This window comes from Castor canadensis, chromosome 4, assembly GCF_047511655.1.
Source record: "Castor canadensis chromosome 4, mCasCan1.hap1v2, whole genome shotgun sequence".
In the NCBI taxonomy this organism is placed as follows: domain Eukaryota; kingdom Metazoa; phylum Chordata; class Mammalia; order Rodentia; family Castoridae; genus Castor; species Castor canadensis.
In genome coordinates, this window is record NC_133389.1 from 105,171,674 (window position 1) to 105,187,771 (window position 16,098).

The 16,098-nt window shown below is 35.7% G+C and overlaps 1 long non-coding RNA gene and 1 pseudogene across 1 annotated transcript in view; both read left to right on the top strand.

The window, feature by feature from the left end:
* LOC141422565 (uncharacterized) overlaps positions 1-16,098 on the top strand; it is a 133,955-nt gene that overhangs the window by 10,082 nt on the left and 107,775 nt on the right. The window lies entirely within an intron of this gene.
* On the top strand, positions 1,410-2,832 carry LOC141422374 (GSK3B-interacting protein pseudogene; annotated as a pseudogene).

Below are 16,098 nucleotides of genomic sequence, written 5' to 3' on the forward strand. Positions count from 1 at the left end.
ATTTGGTTGTATCCATTTTATAAAAAATTTGAACTTGATTCATGAACTATCTATCTAGTAAAGGCTCTAGGAGAATGATGGAGAGGAAAATTCAACTACGATATATTGTAAGAACTTTCATAAATGTACAATGTACTACCAATACAAAAATAATATGATAAAAAAAGGAGTAACTTTTTCATGTTAAATCTCTGAAAAGCTATTCATCTGGTCAGAATAGCAAATTTCACTGTTAGGATGTGTAGGGAAATAATTATCTGAGAAATTAGTGAAAAGGGAGCTGGAAATTAATTACTCCTCATTCTGTTCTTTTTACAGGCAGTTTATTAGTTTTGACAAAGTCAACTAAATTCAGTGCTTCAGTTTGTGTATCTGGAAAACTAGAAGTTTAAAAAAAACCACAATAATATTAAGTTCCTCTGAACAGTAGTGTTGAGCATTCTTTAGTTGACTCTCCATTTTCTACTTTGTGAGTTGTTTTCAAAATACAGGTCTATTTAAGATTAAATAGAAATTAAGATTAAGATTAAATTAAAATTAAATCCAGAGGCTACTTTATTGGAAAGTAGAGGACTAGATTTTTAAGGCTCAAGTTAGAATACTAGTTCATTTTTAATTTGTCTTGATGAGAGATGTAGAATGGATGGCATATTATTATAGTTAGAATAATTAATAGATGTTTAAAATGACAACCAAATCTAAGAACATACAGCAAACCACCACTTAATCTTAAAATAGGAAATGTAATGAATATGTAGTTGATTGAATGCCAGGGAATAAGGAAAATACAAGCTGTTAGTGCCTTCTATAATGTAACAAATAAAATCATAACCCACAAATCCAAAGGGAAAAGTAAAACTAATGAGCTTTGGTTGGAATAAAGCCAATGGTGGAACCAGTTTGACCACACAAGCATTTCCTGTAGTCTCTTGTGGAATAGATTTAAGGGCCACACTCTGGGACTGAGGGCAGAGAGCCAAAGGTCAAAACCCACATTTTCCAAATGTCAACTTTTATATGTTGCCCATCTGTTATTCTCTTAATGAAGCTTGGTGAAATGACAGGCTGGCTGGTAGGGTGTACGGTAGGGCTATTGTAGTATCATGCTCCAGGTTATGGTAGGAATATCATGCATTTATGCAGCATTAGGTTTTCAAAGGGCATTTTCATTTATTCTTCCACAACTTAAAAAAATTTGCATATATTATTTGTACAGTAGGGTTTCATGGTGACATTTCCATATGTGCTTACAATGTAACTTAATTAAACTCACCCCCTCCCACAACTTTCTAAAGCAAGTTTTACTAATTATGGCATACTAAACATGATGTGGTCAAAAATTTCTTTTCAACAGATGATTACTGAACAATCACTAATCAAGGAATTATGTTGGGCTTCAAGAGATAATGGTAATTGTTACTTGAGATGTTAGGTATATATCTCACATAAATAAATCCTGAAGATAACCATTTAAATCATTGGATTTCAAAGTGGTGTATTGGGGCAGGGGAGGGGGCAGTGCCGCGGGTCCGCTCCAGATGCCTCGGGAGGAGGAAGAGCAGGACGCCGGGCTTGCGCAGAATGGAATCAAACTGTAACCCCATGGAGCTAAGCAGCATGGCAGGATTTGAGGAAGGTTCAGAGCTCAATGGTTTTGAAGGAGCCAATGTGAAGGACATGAGGCTAGAAGCTGAAGCAGTAGTAAATGACGTTCTTTTTGCCATTAACATGTTTGTCTCGAAAAGCCTGCTCTGTGCAGATGATGTGGCCTATATCAATGTGGAGACCAAGGAGAGGAACAGATACTGCCTGGAGCTCACTGAAGCAGGGCTTAGGGTGGTAGGCTATGCTTTCGACCACTCCCTACCACAAAACCATCTACTCCCTGTTGGATACGCTCAGCCCTGCCTACCGAGAAGCATTTGGAAATGCATTTCTTCAGAGACTGGAAGCTTTGAAAAGGGATGGGCAGTCCTGACTGAGCTCTTCCTTTTAAAGGGGGATGCTGCTGGGCTTTGATGCTGCCAGCACTGTCTTTTACATAGGAAATTCTAGATTTGCACAGTAATACAGGAATTAGAATTCCCTAACTCCAAACTTGGACTCAGCCTGCTAAATCAGAGCTTTTCTTCTCGCTTGGACTGATTTTGAAGTGATTATTTTGCTACTGGCCTTATTGGAAACAAACTACCATCTAGTTTCCCCTGCATAAATTTTGAAATTTACTGCTTCATTTAATCTATTTATATTACTCATATGGATTGATAAAGGTGAATTATATATTACTTAACTAGTGTTAAATGAAAAACGAACTGCAATAGTTCAATATTCCTCATTTTGCAACAGCCAGCCAACTAAGCAGAGGACAAACCGTTAGCAAATGAATGTAATGATTACTCGTTTCCAAGATATCTAAGCACATAAGCAAATACAGGAACATACTCCATTCTCAACAAAAAGCATCCTTGATGTGTATGATTTAAAAGGAAGAAGTTTCTGGTTTCCTGGAAAATAATATTTTGGCCTGTGTTGATTCTTATTCTGAATGTTTGTTTATACAATGTACAGTATATCTATCTATCTATCTATCTATCTATCTATCTATCTATTCAGAAAGTATTTTTGCTTCAATGTTTATTTTCTATAATGTAGTGCTTTGGTATTCCTGTGGCAGCCCTCCTTCCCTAGCAGATGGACAGTGTTCTGTCTCAGTGCTAAATGTGCAATGTAATTGAGTGCATTGTATGGGTTTGAAACCAAAGGATGAATGAAGCATTCAGAGACTTACTATTTGAAAAAAGAGATACTCTGTATTTTATATTTTATTACAAGTACTGATATTTATAAATTTATAAATTTATAAATAAACTGTACCATGCTGCTGCATGTTTTCAAGTACATGAACAGTAAAGATGGGGGAGTTGTTTTGTAATAGTGACCTAAAGCAGCTGCTATAGAAATGTTAAACTAAAATTCTGCATCTGGATGCACCTTCATAAACTTGTCATTCACTAATTCTTTTTGGTCATTATTTTTAAAACGGGCATCTTTTGGCTTGAGCTTATGAAATGGCTCAGCCTGTAGCTTAGTGGTAGAGCACTTTCTCCCCTCACATGAGTGAAGCCCTGGGTTCGATCCCTTGGACCAGAAAAGTGAGGAAAAACAAAACATGTGGACCATAGCTGATTAAAGTTGCATCATGTCACAATTCCTGTCCAGTTTCCTTGGAATGCTGTCGTTGTGTTTAACAATGCACATTCATCCTCAGCATTTTATTTTCAGATGCTTAACTGTTTGGGCAATGAAGTCTAACTTCAGGTTGAACTTTCTCATGCTTAATCTCAGGCTAAATGTAAATGATATTTGTAAAGTTTGAATAAAATTGTGTTTACTCCCTTTTGGAAAAAAAAAAAAACAACAAAGTGATGTATTCAGGTCTGCTTCCAGGAAAAGGCATAAATCTTGCTTAGTCTGCTCCTTCATCCTTGATGTCTCCAGTTTGAGACATTGCTTCTTTTTATCTTGAATGAGAACAATGGGCAATTTTACCCATATTATAAATGTACCATTTTTATTGCTCCCAGAAACTTCTGAAATGTGTCATGTAATTACTTAATTTAGTAGCAAATTCATCCTGAAATCATATAAAATGGCCCAAAATTCAACCTTCTCATATTTATTCTCTAACATTATGTTTAGCTATTGTTTAAACCAAATTTACAAGTGTGAGTTATCTCCTTTTTGGACCACAATTTATTGCAACAATTTTTTCTCAAAATACAATATTAGTAGTGTAGGCAGTTCAATATGAACACCCTCAACTGAATTGGTTTCTTTCTCATTCAGCTCTGCTTGCTAGCCTATATTCCTTTTCTCAATGAATGGCATCATTATCCAATAATATGCCTAAATTTAAACTGACCCATTTCATACTAAAATTACAAAATGTGTTTGTTATAAGACATCAAGCATTCTTAGTTAAAGTGAAAATGAATTCAATAGCCTTGTGTAATTTTTTGAAAACTCTTTGGAGGTCAGAAAACTATAATATTAAAAAAAATTTCCTCAAATCCTATCTTAATTTTTTCACTTTCTTTTCTCTATCCTGACCACTGCTGACACAGCTCAGGCCACCAGTCACTTAATCATCAATATGTGTACTTGTCTGTGAATTTCATCTCATTTCATTTGCCCTCCTGTCTCCCTCCCCCAATTCATCTGTCTCACTTCTGCCAAAATGACCTAATTCAAATGAAAATGTGATCATATTACTGCCCTACTCAAATTCTTTTAATGACTGCCTATAGCCTCAGAAGTAAAATCTTTTTGTGGCATGCAAAACCTTCATGATATAGTCATTGTCTACCTTTCCTATTCTATTCCTGCTATTGTCCCTTTTTAAAATCCAGAAATAATGAGCTAGTTGGTAGATTCCAAAACAGGCTTTGTTATGTTTTTGCCATATGGGTGGCCAGCCCACCTAAAACACTGTCCATCTTCAGGTCTTATCTCCGTGTCTTTTTTCTTTAAGTTTCTCTCAAATTCAAGTCCTTTATTTACAGAAAGTGCGAGATAATAAATGCTGTTATCAGCGTCTCTGTGTTGTTGTGGTTGTATGCTAAGCTGCAGTAGATGACCAATATGAAAAACTATGCCAGTATTCTTATATGATGTGTGTTGTCACTTTCAACACCACATGGCTTAATCCCCATGTTTCTCGAAACTAGGTTGAAGCTATTTTTCAGCTCAGTGTCTTTCACTGAAGCCTACCTTGCCTTTACCAGGCAGCCTGAGGCAGCTCCTTTGTTAAAGCCACCGCCATTCTTTAGAACATCTTTCCATTGACTTATTTTTCATTCTACTAATTACATGTCTCTAACCCAACTAGACTACTTGCTTCTTGAAGGTTGAAAGAATGAAGCTTTAAATTATGTTTGGATTTAATCTTTGGATAAAGTCATTCATAGTTTGAGTCTGCTAGAGAAAACTAGTGTAACTAGCAATAGAATCTCGCCAATACCTTATGGCTGAATTAAATTAACATGAGGCTAGTGAGGTCATTACAAGCAATAAATTCAATTTCCTGCAATAAACATATCTTTTACTATTACTATTCTTATTTAATATACTAACAACGTAAACATTTTGTAAACTAAATGAGTATGCACATTTTGATCTGAGAAGTGCTGTCTTGATTTAGTGTTTTTAAAAAAGGCTTTATTGAGATATAATCCATGTATCATATAATTTACCCATTTACCATGTACAATCCAATAATTCTTAGTATGTACATGGTACAACCATCACCACAATCAGTTTTAGAACATTTTTGTCACATATAAAAGAAGCTATATAACCATATAGTAATTATCTTCATCCCCCTATTCCCATTCCTTTTTCCCCACGCCCTGATCTCAGATAGTCATGAATGTCTACTTTCTGTCTATCTATATTTACCTTCCTGGATTCATTTAGAAACATATTTTCTATTTAATCACAATTATATATATCTTTGACCAACATCTACCCTGCCCCCCTTAACCTGATCTGGCCACCCAAGCCTCTTATATAGCCTCTACTTCTATGAGATTAACTTATTTAGATTCCACACATGAGTGAGATCATTCAGCATTTGCCTTTCTTTGCCTGGCTTATTTCACTTAATATATTAGTCTATTGACATGATCTAAGCTTCATGGTCATCTATTTCAAAATGTACTTGCTAACTTCACCAAACCCCTTAAGTCATTTATTGAATATGTACATAGAAAGTGAAGGATATTAACAAAAGTTTTCTCCTTGTGTGATCTGCAAGCATTTAGGCTTTGTGTATGCTTATCCCAATTGATCTTCATAACAGCACTGACAGGAAGGTCTATCATCTTTGTCTTGTAAATGAGGGTATTTCAAAATGGTATTTATCATTTCAACTGACTTAAAACCCTGGTGAATATAAAATGTGTAAGCCTTATTATTTTGGAGATTTTCTTGTGCTTTACAAATGTGTTTCTTAAACACATAAATCACTCTTGTTAATGTCAGGGGTGGGGCTGAGATTCTGTTTATCTACTGGACTTTGAAATGTCATTCAATGAGCTTATGAACCACAGTTAGTATATAGCAAAGGTTTAGAACCGATGAGCTCCACTATGTCAAGCATTGCTCCTTTATTTATTGAGTCTTCTTTTTGTCTAAAATAGCTGAGTAATGGGTTAGATCTTCATCATCTTACAACAATCTATTTTGTCTTGCTTACTGAGGGTTATTTTTATATGTCTTTTAGCTTTGTTTCCCAAATTAGATTATAAATTCCATAATGGCAGGGACCATAAGCCCTTCAAACTGTTGCCATAATCTTGCACATCAAATACAAGTAAATAACACAAACTTTATTTACAATAGAATCTAAGTGTGTCACTAGAACTATACTCCATCTTCTATATACATTTTCTCATTTAATCCTTCCCAAAACCTGTGAAATTCTTTCCATTTTGCAAATCCACAATCTGAAATCAAGAGTTTGTTAATTAAATAAAATAATTTGAATCTAGGATTATCTCAGAGTCCATATTCTTTTCTTTCTGACATTCCCCATTGTTCTCTATTACAGTGGGCACATAGTTATTAAATTAGTGGACTAATCCCACGAGATAATTATTGTTTGAACCAGAATTGAGTTAAGACAATTTATTTTTACTTTGTTTTATCTTTTTTTTTTTTTTTTTTTTAATAGTGGAAACATCTACTGGGGCCACGAGGAGAATTTCGGGAAAGGATTCAGGTCTTTATGGTTGTTTTTGGTCAGGCTAGTGCTGGATTAGGTAGCTCTCAGGTGGGCATGCCATGAGATTCCTGAAGCTTTGAAAAGGCTGTAAGCTCCCATGAGGCTGTTGGTACTGCTTCTACCCATCAGCAAGCTATGTGGTTATCTAGTCCTCACCATCACTTCTCTACTTCTCCTCTGAATTTCTGTGCTTTCAAACTGAAGAAGTCTACGTGGTGGTACATATTTATTCTACCATAGCTCTTATGGAAGTAGTTGGCTTATAGTTCAGCTTGTTTTTATGATTCACAGCCTGTCTCTTTTAATTTCACCTACAAGAGGAAGTATACTTATGTAGAGATACACTGCAAAGCAGCCTGGGTTTAATGATGCTCAATGGACCCATTACTTTCAAGTTAAATATAGAGGTGGATAACTTAAGTAAAATTTTAGGAGAAATTTTTACTTACTTACTTTCTCCTATTCACTTTTTCTGTTTCTCTAGAGTACCACATTCACTGTCAGAAGGTGGCTCAAGCCTCCCATGGCTCTTGGCCTAGAGTTAGAAATCCTCTGGGCCTTTCTCGTTAGCATAAATTAGTTGTAAAAAAGGGTTTTATTGTGATATTTCTGTACATGTTTATAGTGTACTTTGATCAAATTCAGTCCTTCTTTTACTCTTTCTTAGCACCCTTCCTCCCTTCGTCTTTAAAAGCACTCTCTCTTTCTCTCCCTCTCTTCTTTGCTGGTTGCCCCCCTGAAATAGTCCTCTTTTTACAATCATGTTGTATTATGGAATCTTAGTGTCATTTTGATTTGCATTTCCTTTATGGAAGGACATTGGCTATTTTTTCATGTATTGATCTGTACTTCTTCTATAGAGAATTGTCTGTTAAGTCATTTTCCCATTGATTAAGTGAATTATTTGTTCTTTCATTGCTTAATTTTTTGAGCTCTTTATATATTCTGAATATTAATCTTTTATCCAACAAAGAGCTTTCAAAGATTTTCTCCCATTGTGTCTGCTGTCTGTTTATTCTGATAATCATTTTGTTTGATGTGCAGAAGCTTCTCATTTGATTCAATCGTGTTTGTCAATTCTCACTCTTATTTGATGAGCAGAGTTCTGTTCAGAAAGGCGTTGCCTATGCCTTTGGTTTCAAGTGTTCTCTGTATGTTTTCCTTTAGTCGTTTCAAAGTTTTGTGTCTTACATGAAGATCTTTGATCCATTTTGAATTGATTTTTGTACTGGGTGAGAGACAGAGATGAACTTTCAGTCTGCTCCATATAGATATCTAACTTTCCAACATCATTTGTTGAAGAGACTGTCGTTACTCCAATGTTTGTTTTTGGCACCTTTGTTAAATATCAGATGGCTCTAGCTGTGAGGGTTTATGTCTGGATGTTCTATTCTATTCCATTGGTCTATGTGTCTATTTTTGTGCCAGTACCATGCTGTTTTTGTTACTATGGCTCTGTAGCATGCTTTGAAGTCAGATATTGTGATACTTCTGCTTTACTCTTGGCTCAGGATTACTTTGACTATTCAGGGTCTTTGGTGCTTCCAAATGATTTTTTGGATTGATTTTTATATCTCTGTGAAAAAAATGACATATATGTCTGAAGGAAGGCATTGGGATTTTGGTGAAGATCATATTGAATATATAGATTACTTTTGGTAATATAGCATTTTCACAGTATTAATTCTCTGATCCATAAACATGGGTGGTTTTTCCATCTTCTTCAGTTTCTTTCTTCAGCAGTTCATAATTTTTATTGTTGCATTGATCAGATCTAAGTGCTTTTTGCAGGAGTCTTTATGTATAAGGTCATATTATCTGTAAACAGGGATAATCTGAATTATTCATTTTCTTTTATGTTTTTCTCTTGCATTATTGCTCTGGTTAAGAATTCAAGCACTATATTAAATAAGAGTTGAGAGAGATGATACCCTTGGCTCATTCCTAACTTTAGAGGAAATTATTGCAGTTTTTTCTCCACTTAGTATGATGTTGACTACAGGTTTGCCATGTATAGCCTTTATTATGTTGAGGTGCATTTCTTCTATTACTGGTTTGTTTAGGGCTTTTATCATGAAGAGATGTTCAGTTTTGTAAGAATCATTCAGTATTATTATGTTGGGGTCTATCCCTGGCTTTAGGTCCAATAGTGTTTGTTTTATGAAATTGGGCTCACCGATGGTGTGTATATGTTTACAAATGTTGTCTTCTTTATGGATTATTCTCTTTATCAATGTGAAATGACATTCTTTTTCTCTTCTAACTAATTTTTGTTTGAACTCTGCTTTATCACTTATGAGTATAGCTACTCTTTCATGCTTTGTACTCCATTTGCTTGGAATATCTTTTTCCAACCTTTCACTTTAAGACTGGTTTGTCTTTGCTAGTGAAGTGCATTTCTTATAGGCAACAAATGATTGGGTCTTGCTTTTTAATTCAATCTGCCAGTCTTTATTTTTTTATTGGAGAATTGAGACCATTAACATTCAGACTTGTTATTGAAAAGTACATGGTAATTTCTGTCATTCTGTTGTTTTTTTTATAAAGTTTAATACTTTCCTAATTCTCATTTACTTAGCTTCTCATCTAATGAGATTTATTCTTTCTCTTATTTCCCTGGTTGCATTTATCTTCCTCTTCTATGTATATAATTCCTTTAAGTATCTTCTGCAATGCTGGCTTAGTGATTATAAACTCCTGTAGTTTTTGTTTATTATGGAAAGTTTTTATTTCTCCTTTAATTATTATGTATAGCAATCTAAGTTGACACTTACTTTCTTTCAGTGGTTGAAATACTTTCACTCCATGCCTTCATTGCTTTTAGAGTTTCTACTGAGAAATCTGTTATTTTGATCAGTTTGCCTTTAAATGTTTTTTTGGTGCTTCTTTTCAGCTTTCAGTGTTCTTTTCTTATTACCTGTATGAAGTGTTTTAATTATAATATGCTTTGGAGAAGTTCTTTTCTGGTCCTGTTTGTCTGGAGTCCTAAAAGCTTTCTATCCCTGGATGACCATCTCTCTTTCAACATTTGGGAAACTTTCTGCTATTATTTTATTGAATATGTTTTTGATGATTTTAGTTTAGACCTCTTCTTCTAAGATGCCCATGTTTTATAGGAATTGTCTTTTAATAATGTCCCAGTGGTTTTCCATATTCTGTTTGTACTTTCTTAATGTTTTTACCTTTACCTGAATGTTTTATTTCCTCTACTTTATTTTCAACTCCTAATACTCTATCCTCAACTTGGTCTACTCTATTAGTGAACCTTTCAACTAAGATTTTTATTTGTGATATTGAGTTTATGATTTCCAAAATTTTGATTTACTTTTTGTTCAGTACTTATTTTTATTGAATTCCTTGTTCATACCCTGCATTGTGTTCCTTATTTCATTTAGCTATTTATTTGTTTTCTCTTTGAATTCATTCAGGTGTTTATACATGTCTTCTTTAATTCACCAACCATTCTTATCATGATTCCTTTGAGTTCATTACTTGAGATTTCATCCATTTCACTCATTCAATTCCTTTATTTTAGAATTGTTGACTTTTCTTTTTTTTTTTTTCATTATTCTTTTATTATTCATATGTGCATACAAGGCTTAGTTCATTTCTCCCCCCTGCCCTCACCCCCTCCCTTACCACCCACTCTGCCCCTTCCCTCTCCCCCCCCTCAATACCCAGCAGAAACTATTTTGGCCTTATTTCTGATTTTGTTGTAGAGAGAGTATAAGCAATAATAGGAAGGATCAAGGGTTTTTGCTGGTTGAGATAAGGATAGCTATACAGGGCATTGACTCACATTGATTTCCTGTGCGTGGGTGTTACCTTCGAGGTTAATTCTTTTTGATCTAACCTTTTCTCTAGTACCTGTTCCCCTTTTCCTATTGGTCTCAGTTGCTTTAAGGTATCTGCTGTAGTTTCTCTGTGTTAAGGGCAACAAATGCTAGCTAGTTTTTTAGGTGTCTTACCTATCCTCACCCCTCCCTTGTGTGCTCTCGCTTTTATCATGTGCTCATAGTCCAATCCCCTTGTTGTGTTTGCCCTTGATCTAATGTCCACATATGAGGGAGAACATACGATTTTTGGTCTTTTGGGCCAGGCTAACCTCACTCAGAATGATGTTCTCCAGTTCCATCCATTTACCAGTGAATGATAACATTTCGTTCTTCTTCATGGCTGCATAGAATTCCATTGTGTATAGATACCACATTTTCTTTTTTTTTTTTTTTCATTTTTCTTTTATTCATATGTGCATACAAGGCTTGGTTTATTTCTCCCCCCTGCCCCCACCCCCTCCCTTACCACCCACTCCACCCCCTCCCTCTCCCCCCCACCCCCTCAATACCCAGCAGAAACTATTTTGCCCTTATCTCTAATTTTGTTGTAGAGAGAATATAAGCAATAATAGGAAGGAACAAGGGGTTTTGCTGGTTGAGATAAGGATAGCTATACAGGGCATTGACTCACATTGATTTCCTGTGCGTGGGTGTTACCTTCTAGGTTAATTCTTTTTGATCTAACCTTTTCTCTAGTTCCTGGTCTCCTTTTCCTATTGGCCTCAGTTGCTTTAAGGTATCTGCTTTAGTTTCTCTGCATTAAGGGCAACAAATGCTAGCTAGTTTTTTAGGTGTCTTACCTATCCTCACCCCTCCCTTGTGTGCTCTCGCTTTTATCATGTGCTCATAGTCCAATCCCCTTGTTGTGTTTGCCCTTGATCTAATGTCCACATATGAGGGAGAACATACGATTTTTGGTCTTTTGAGCCAGGCTAACCTCACTCAGAATGATGTTCTCCAATTCCATCCATTTACCAGCGAATGATAACATTTCATTCTTCTTCATGGCTGCATAAAATTCCATTGTGTATAGATACCACATTTTCTTAATCCATTCGTCAGTGCTGGGGCATCTTGGCTGTTTCCATAACTTGGCTATTGTGAATAGTGCCGCAATAAACATGGATGTGCAGGTGCCTCTGGAGTAACAGTCTTTTGGGTATATCCCCAAGAGTGGTATTGCTGGATCAAATGTTAGATCGATGTCCAGCTTTTTAAGTAGCCTCCAAATTTTTTTCCAGAGTGGTTGTACTAGTCTACATTCCCACCAACAGTGTAAGAGGGTTCCTTTTTCCCCGCATCCTCGCCAACACCTGTTGTTGGTGGTGTTGCTGATGATGGCTATTCTAACAGGGGTGAGGTGGAATCTTAGTGTGGTTGAGCATTTTTTCATGTGTTTTCTGGCCATTTGAATTTCTTCTTTTGAGAAAGTTCTGTTTAGTTCACATGCCCATTTCTTTATTGGTTCATTAGTTTTGGGAGAATTTAGTTTTTTAAGTTCCCTGTATATTCTGGTTATCAGTCCTTTGTCTGATGTATAATTGGCAAATATTTTCTCCCACTCTGTAGGTGTTCTCTTCAGTTTAGAGACCATTTCTTTTGATGAACAGAAGCTTTTTAGTTTTATGAGGTCCCATTTATCTATGCTATCTCTTAGTTGCTGTGCTGCTGGGGTTTCATTGAGAAAGTTCTTACCTATACCTACTAACTCCAGAGTATTTCCTACTCTTTCTTGTATCAACTTAAGAGTTTGGGGTCTGATATTAAGATCCTTGATCCATTTTGAGTTAATCTTGGTATAGGGGTGATATACATGGATCTAGTTTCAGTTTTTTGCAGACTGCTAACCAGTTTTCCCAGCAGTTTTTGTTGAAGAGGCTGCTATTTCTCCATCGTATATTTTTAGCTCCTTTGTCAAAGATAAGTTGCTCATAGTTGTGTGGCTTCATATCTAGATCCTCTATTCTGTTCCACTGGTCTTCATGTCTGTTTTTGTGCCAGTACCATGCTGTTTTTATTGTTATTGCTTTGTAATATAGTTTGAAGTCAGGTATTGTGATACCTCCTGCATTGTTCTTTTGACTGAGTATTGCCTTGGCTATTCGTGGCCTCTTGTGTTTCCATATAAATTTAACAGTAGATTTTTCAATCTCTTTAATGAATGTCATTGGAATTTTGATGGGAATTGCATTAAACATGTAGATTACTTTGGGGAGTATCGACATTTTTACTATGTTGATTCTACCAATCCATGAGCATGGGAGATCTCTCCACTTTCTATAGTCTTCCTCAATCTCTTTCTTCAGAAGTGTATAGTTTTCCTTGTAGAGGTCTTTCACATCTTTTGTTAGGTTTACACCTAGGTATTTGATTTTGTTTGAGGCTATTGTAAATGGAATTGTTTTCATACATTCTTTTTCCGTTTGCTCATTGTTAGTGTATAGAAATGCTAATGATTTTTCTATGTTGATATTATATCCTGCTACCTTGCTATAGCTATTGATGATGTCTAGAAGCTTCTGAGTAGAGTTTTTTGGGTCTTTAAGGTATAGGATCATGTCGTCTGCAAATAGGGACATTTTGACAGTTTCTTTACCTATTTGTATTCCTTTTATTCCTTCTTCTTGCCTAATTGCTCTGGCTAGGAATTCCAGTACTATGTTGAATAGGAGTGGAGATAGTGGGCATCCTTGTCTGGTTCCTGATTTTAGAGGGAATGGTTTTAATTTTTCTCCATTAAGTATAATGCTGGCTGTAGGTTTGTCATATATAGCTTTTATAATGTTGAGGAACTTTCCTTCTATTCCTAGTTTTCTTAGAGCTTTTATCATGAAATGCTGTTGGATCTTATCAAAGGCTTTTTCTGCATCTATTGAGATGATTAAGTGGTTTTTGTCTTTGCTTCTGTTAATGTGGTTTATTACGTTTATTGATTTTCGTATGTTGAACCACCCCTGCATCCCTGGGATGAAGCCTAACTGGTTGTGGTGAATAACCTTTTTGATGTGTTGCTGAATTCGGTTTGCCATTATTTTGTTGAGGATTTTTGCATCAATGTTCATTAAGGACATTGGCCTATAGTTCTCCTTTTTGGAGGTATCTTTGCCTGGTTTTGGGATGAGTGTAATACTGGCTTCATAAAATGTGTTTGGCAGTTTTCCTTCCCTTTCTATTTCATGGAACAGTTTAAGGAGGGTTGGTATCAGTTCTTCTTTAAAGGTCTGATAGAATTCAGCAGAGACTCCATCAGGTCCTGGACTTTTCTTTTTGGGGAGACTCTTGATTGCTGCTTCAATTTCATTTTGTGTTATAGGTCTATTCAGGTGATTAATTTCCTCTTGGTTCAGTTTTGGATGATCATATGTATCTAGAAATCTGTCCATTTCTTTTAGATTTTCAAATTTATTTGAATATAGGTTCTCAAAGTAGTCTCTGATGATTTCCTGGACTTCCATGGTGTTTGTTGTTATCTCCCCTTTTGCATTCGTAATTCTACTAATTTGGGTTTTTTCTCTCCTCATTTTAGTCAGGTTTGCCAGGGGTCTATCGATCTTGTTTATTTTTTCAAAGAAGCAACTTTTTGTTTCATTAATTCTTTGTATGGTTTTTTTGGTTTCTATTTCGTTGATTTCAGTTCTTATTTTTATTATTTCTCTCCTATTTTTTTTGGGATTTGCTTGTTCTTGTTTTTCTAGGAGTTTGAGATGTATTATTAGGTCATTGATTTGGGATCTTTCAATCTTTTTAATATATGCACTCATGGCTATAAACTTTCCTCTCAAGACTGCCTTAGCTGTGTCCCATAGGTTCCGGTAGGTTGTGTTTTCATTTTCATTGACTTCCAGGAACTTTTTAATTTCCTCTTTTATTGCATCGATGATCCACTCTTCATTAAGTAATGAGTTATTTAGTTTCCAGCTGTTTGCATGTTTTTTTGTCTTTACTTTTGTTGTTGAGTTCTACTTTTACTGCATAGTGGTCAGATAGTATGCACGGTATTATTTCTATTTTCTGATATTTGCTGAGGCTTGCTTTGTGCCCTACGATATGATCTATTTTGGAGAAGGTTCCATGGGCTGCTGAGAAGAATGTATATTGTGTAGAGGTTGGATGAAATGTTCTGTAGACATCTACTAGGTCCACTTGATCTATTGCATATTTTAGATCTTGGATTTCTTTATTGAGTTTTTGTTTGGATGACCTATCTATTGATGATAATGGAGTGTTAAAGTCTCCCACAACCACTGTGTTTACATTTATATATGCTTTTAGGTCTTTCAGGGTGTGTTTGATGAAATTGGGTGCATTGACATTGGGTGCGTACAGATTGATGATTATTATTTCCTGTTGGTCTCTTTCCCCTTTTATTAGTATGGAATGTCCTTCTTTATCTCGTTTGATCAATGTAGGTTTGAAGTCTACTTTGTCAGAGATAAGTATTGGTACTCCTGCTTATTTTCGGGGGCCATTGGCTTGATAAATCTTCTTCCAGCCTTTCATCCTAAGCATATGCTTATTTCTGTCAGTGAGATGAGTCTCCTGTAAGCAACAAATTGTTGGATCTTCCTTTTTAATCCATTTTGTCAAACGGTGTCTTTTGATGGGTGAATTAAGTCCATTAACATTAAGCGTTAGTACTGATAGGTATGTGGTGATTCCTGCCATTTAGTTATCTTAGTTGTTTGAAGGTTTGATTGTGTGTACCTAACTTGATGTTACTCTCTACTGTCTTGCTTTTTCTTATCCTGTGGTTTGGTGCTGCCTGCCTTTTCATGGTTAAGTTGGGTGTCACTTTCTGTGTGCAGGATCCCTTGCAGAATCTTTTGTAATGGTGGCTTTGTGGTCACATATTGTTTTAGTTTCTGCTTATCATGGAAGACTTTTATTGCTCCATCTATTTTGAATGATAGCTTTGCTGGGTAGAGTATCCTGGGGTTGAAGTTATTTTCATTCAGTGCCCGGAAGATCTCACCCCACGCTCTTCTTGCTTTTAATGTTTCTGTTGAGAAGTCTGCCGTGATTTTGATGGGTTTACCTTTGTATGTTACTTGTTTTTTCTCTCTTACAGCCTTCAATATTCTTTCCTTAGTTTCTGAACTTGTTGTTTTAATGATGATATGTCGTGGAGTAGTTCTATTTTGATCTGGTCTGTTTGGTGTCCTGGAGGCCTCTTGCATTTGTATGGGAATATCTTTCTCTAGATTTGGGAAATTTTCCGTTATTATTTTGTTGAATATATTACGCATTCCCTTCGCTTGCACCTCTTCTCCTTCTTCGATGCCCATGATTCTCAAGTTTGGTCTGTTGATGGAGTCGGTGAGTTCTTGCATTTTCTTTTCACAGGTCTTGAGTTGTTTAATTAATAGTTCTTCGGTTTTTCCTTTAATTACCATTTCATCTTCAAGTTCTGAGATTCTGTCTTCTGTTTGTTCTATTCTGCTGGATTGGCCTTCTGTTTTGTTTTGCAGTTCTGTTTCA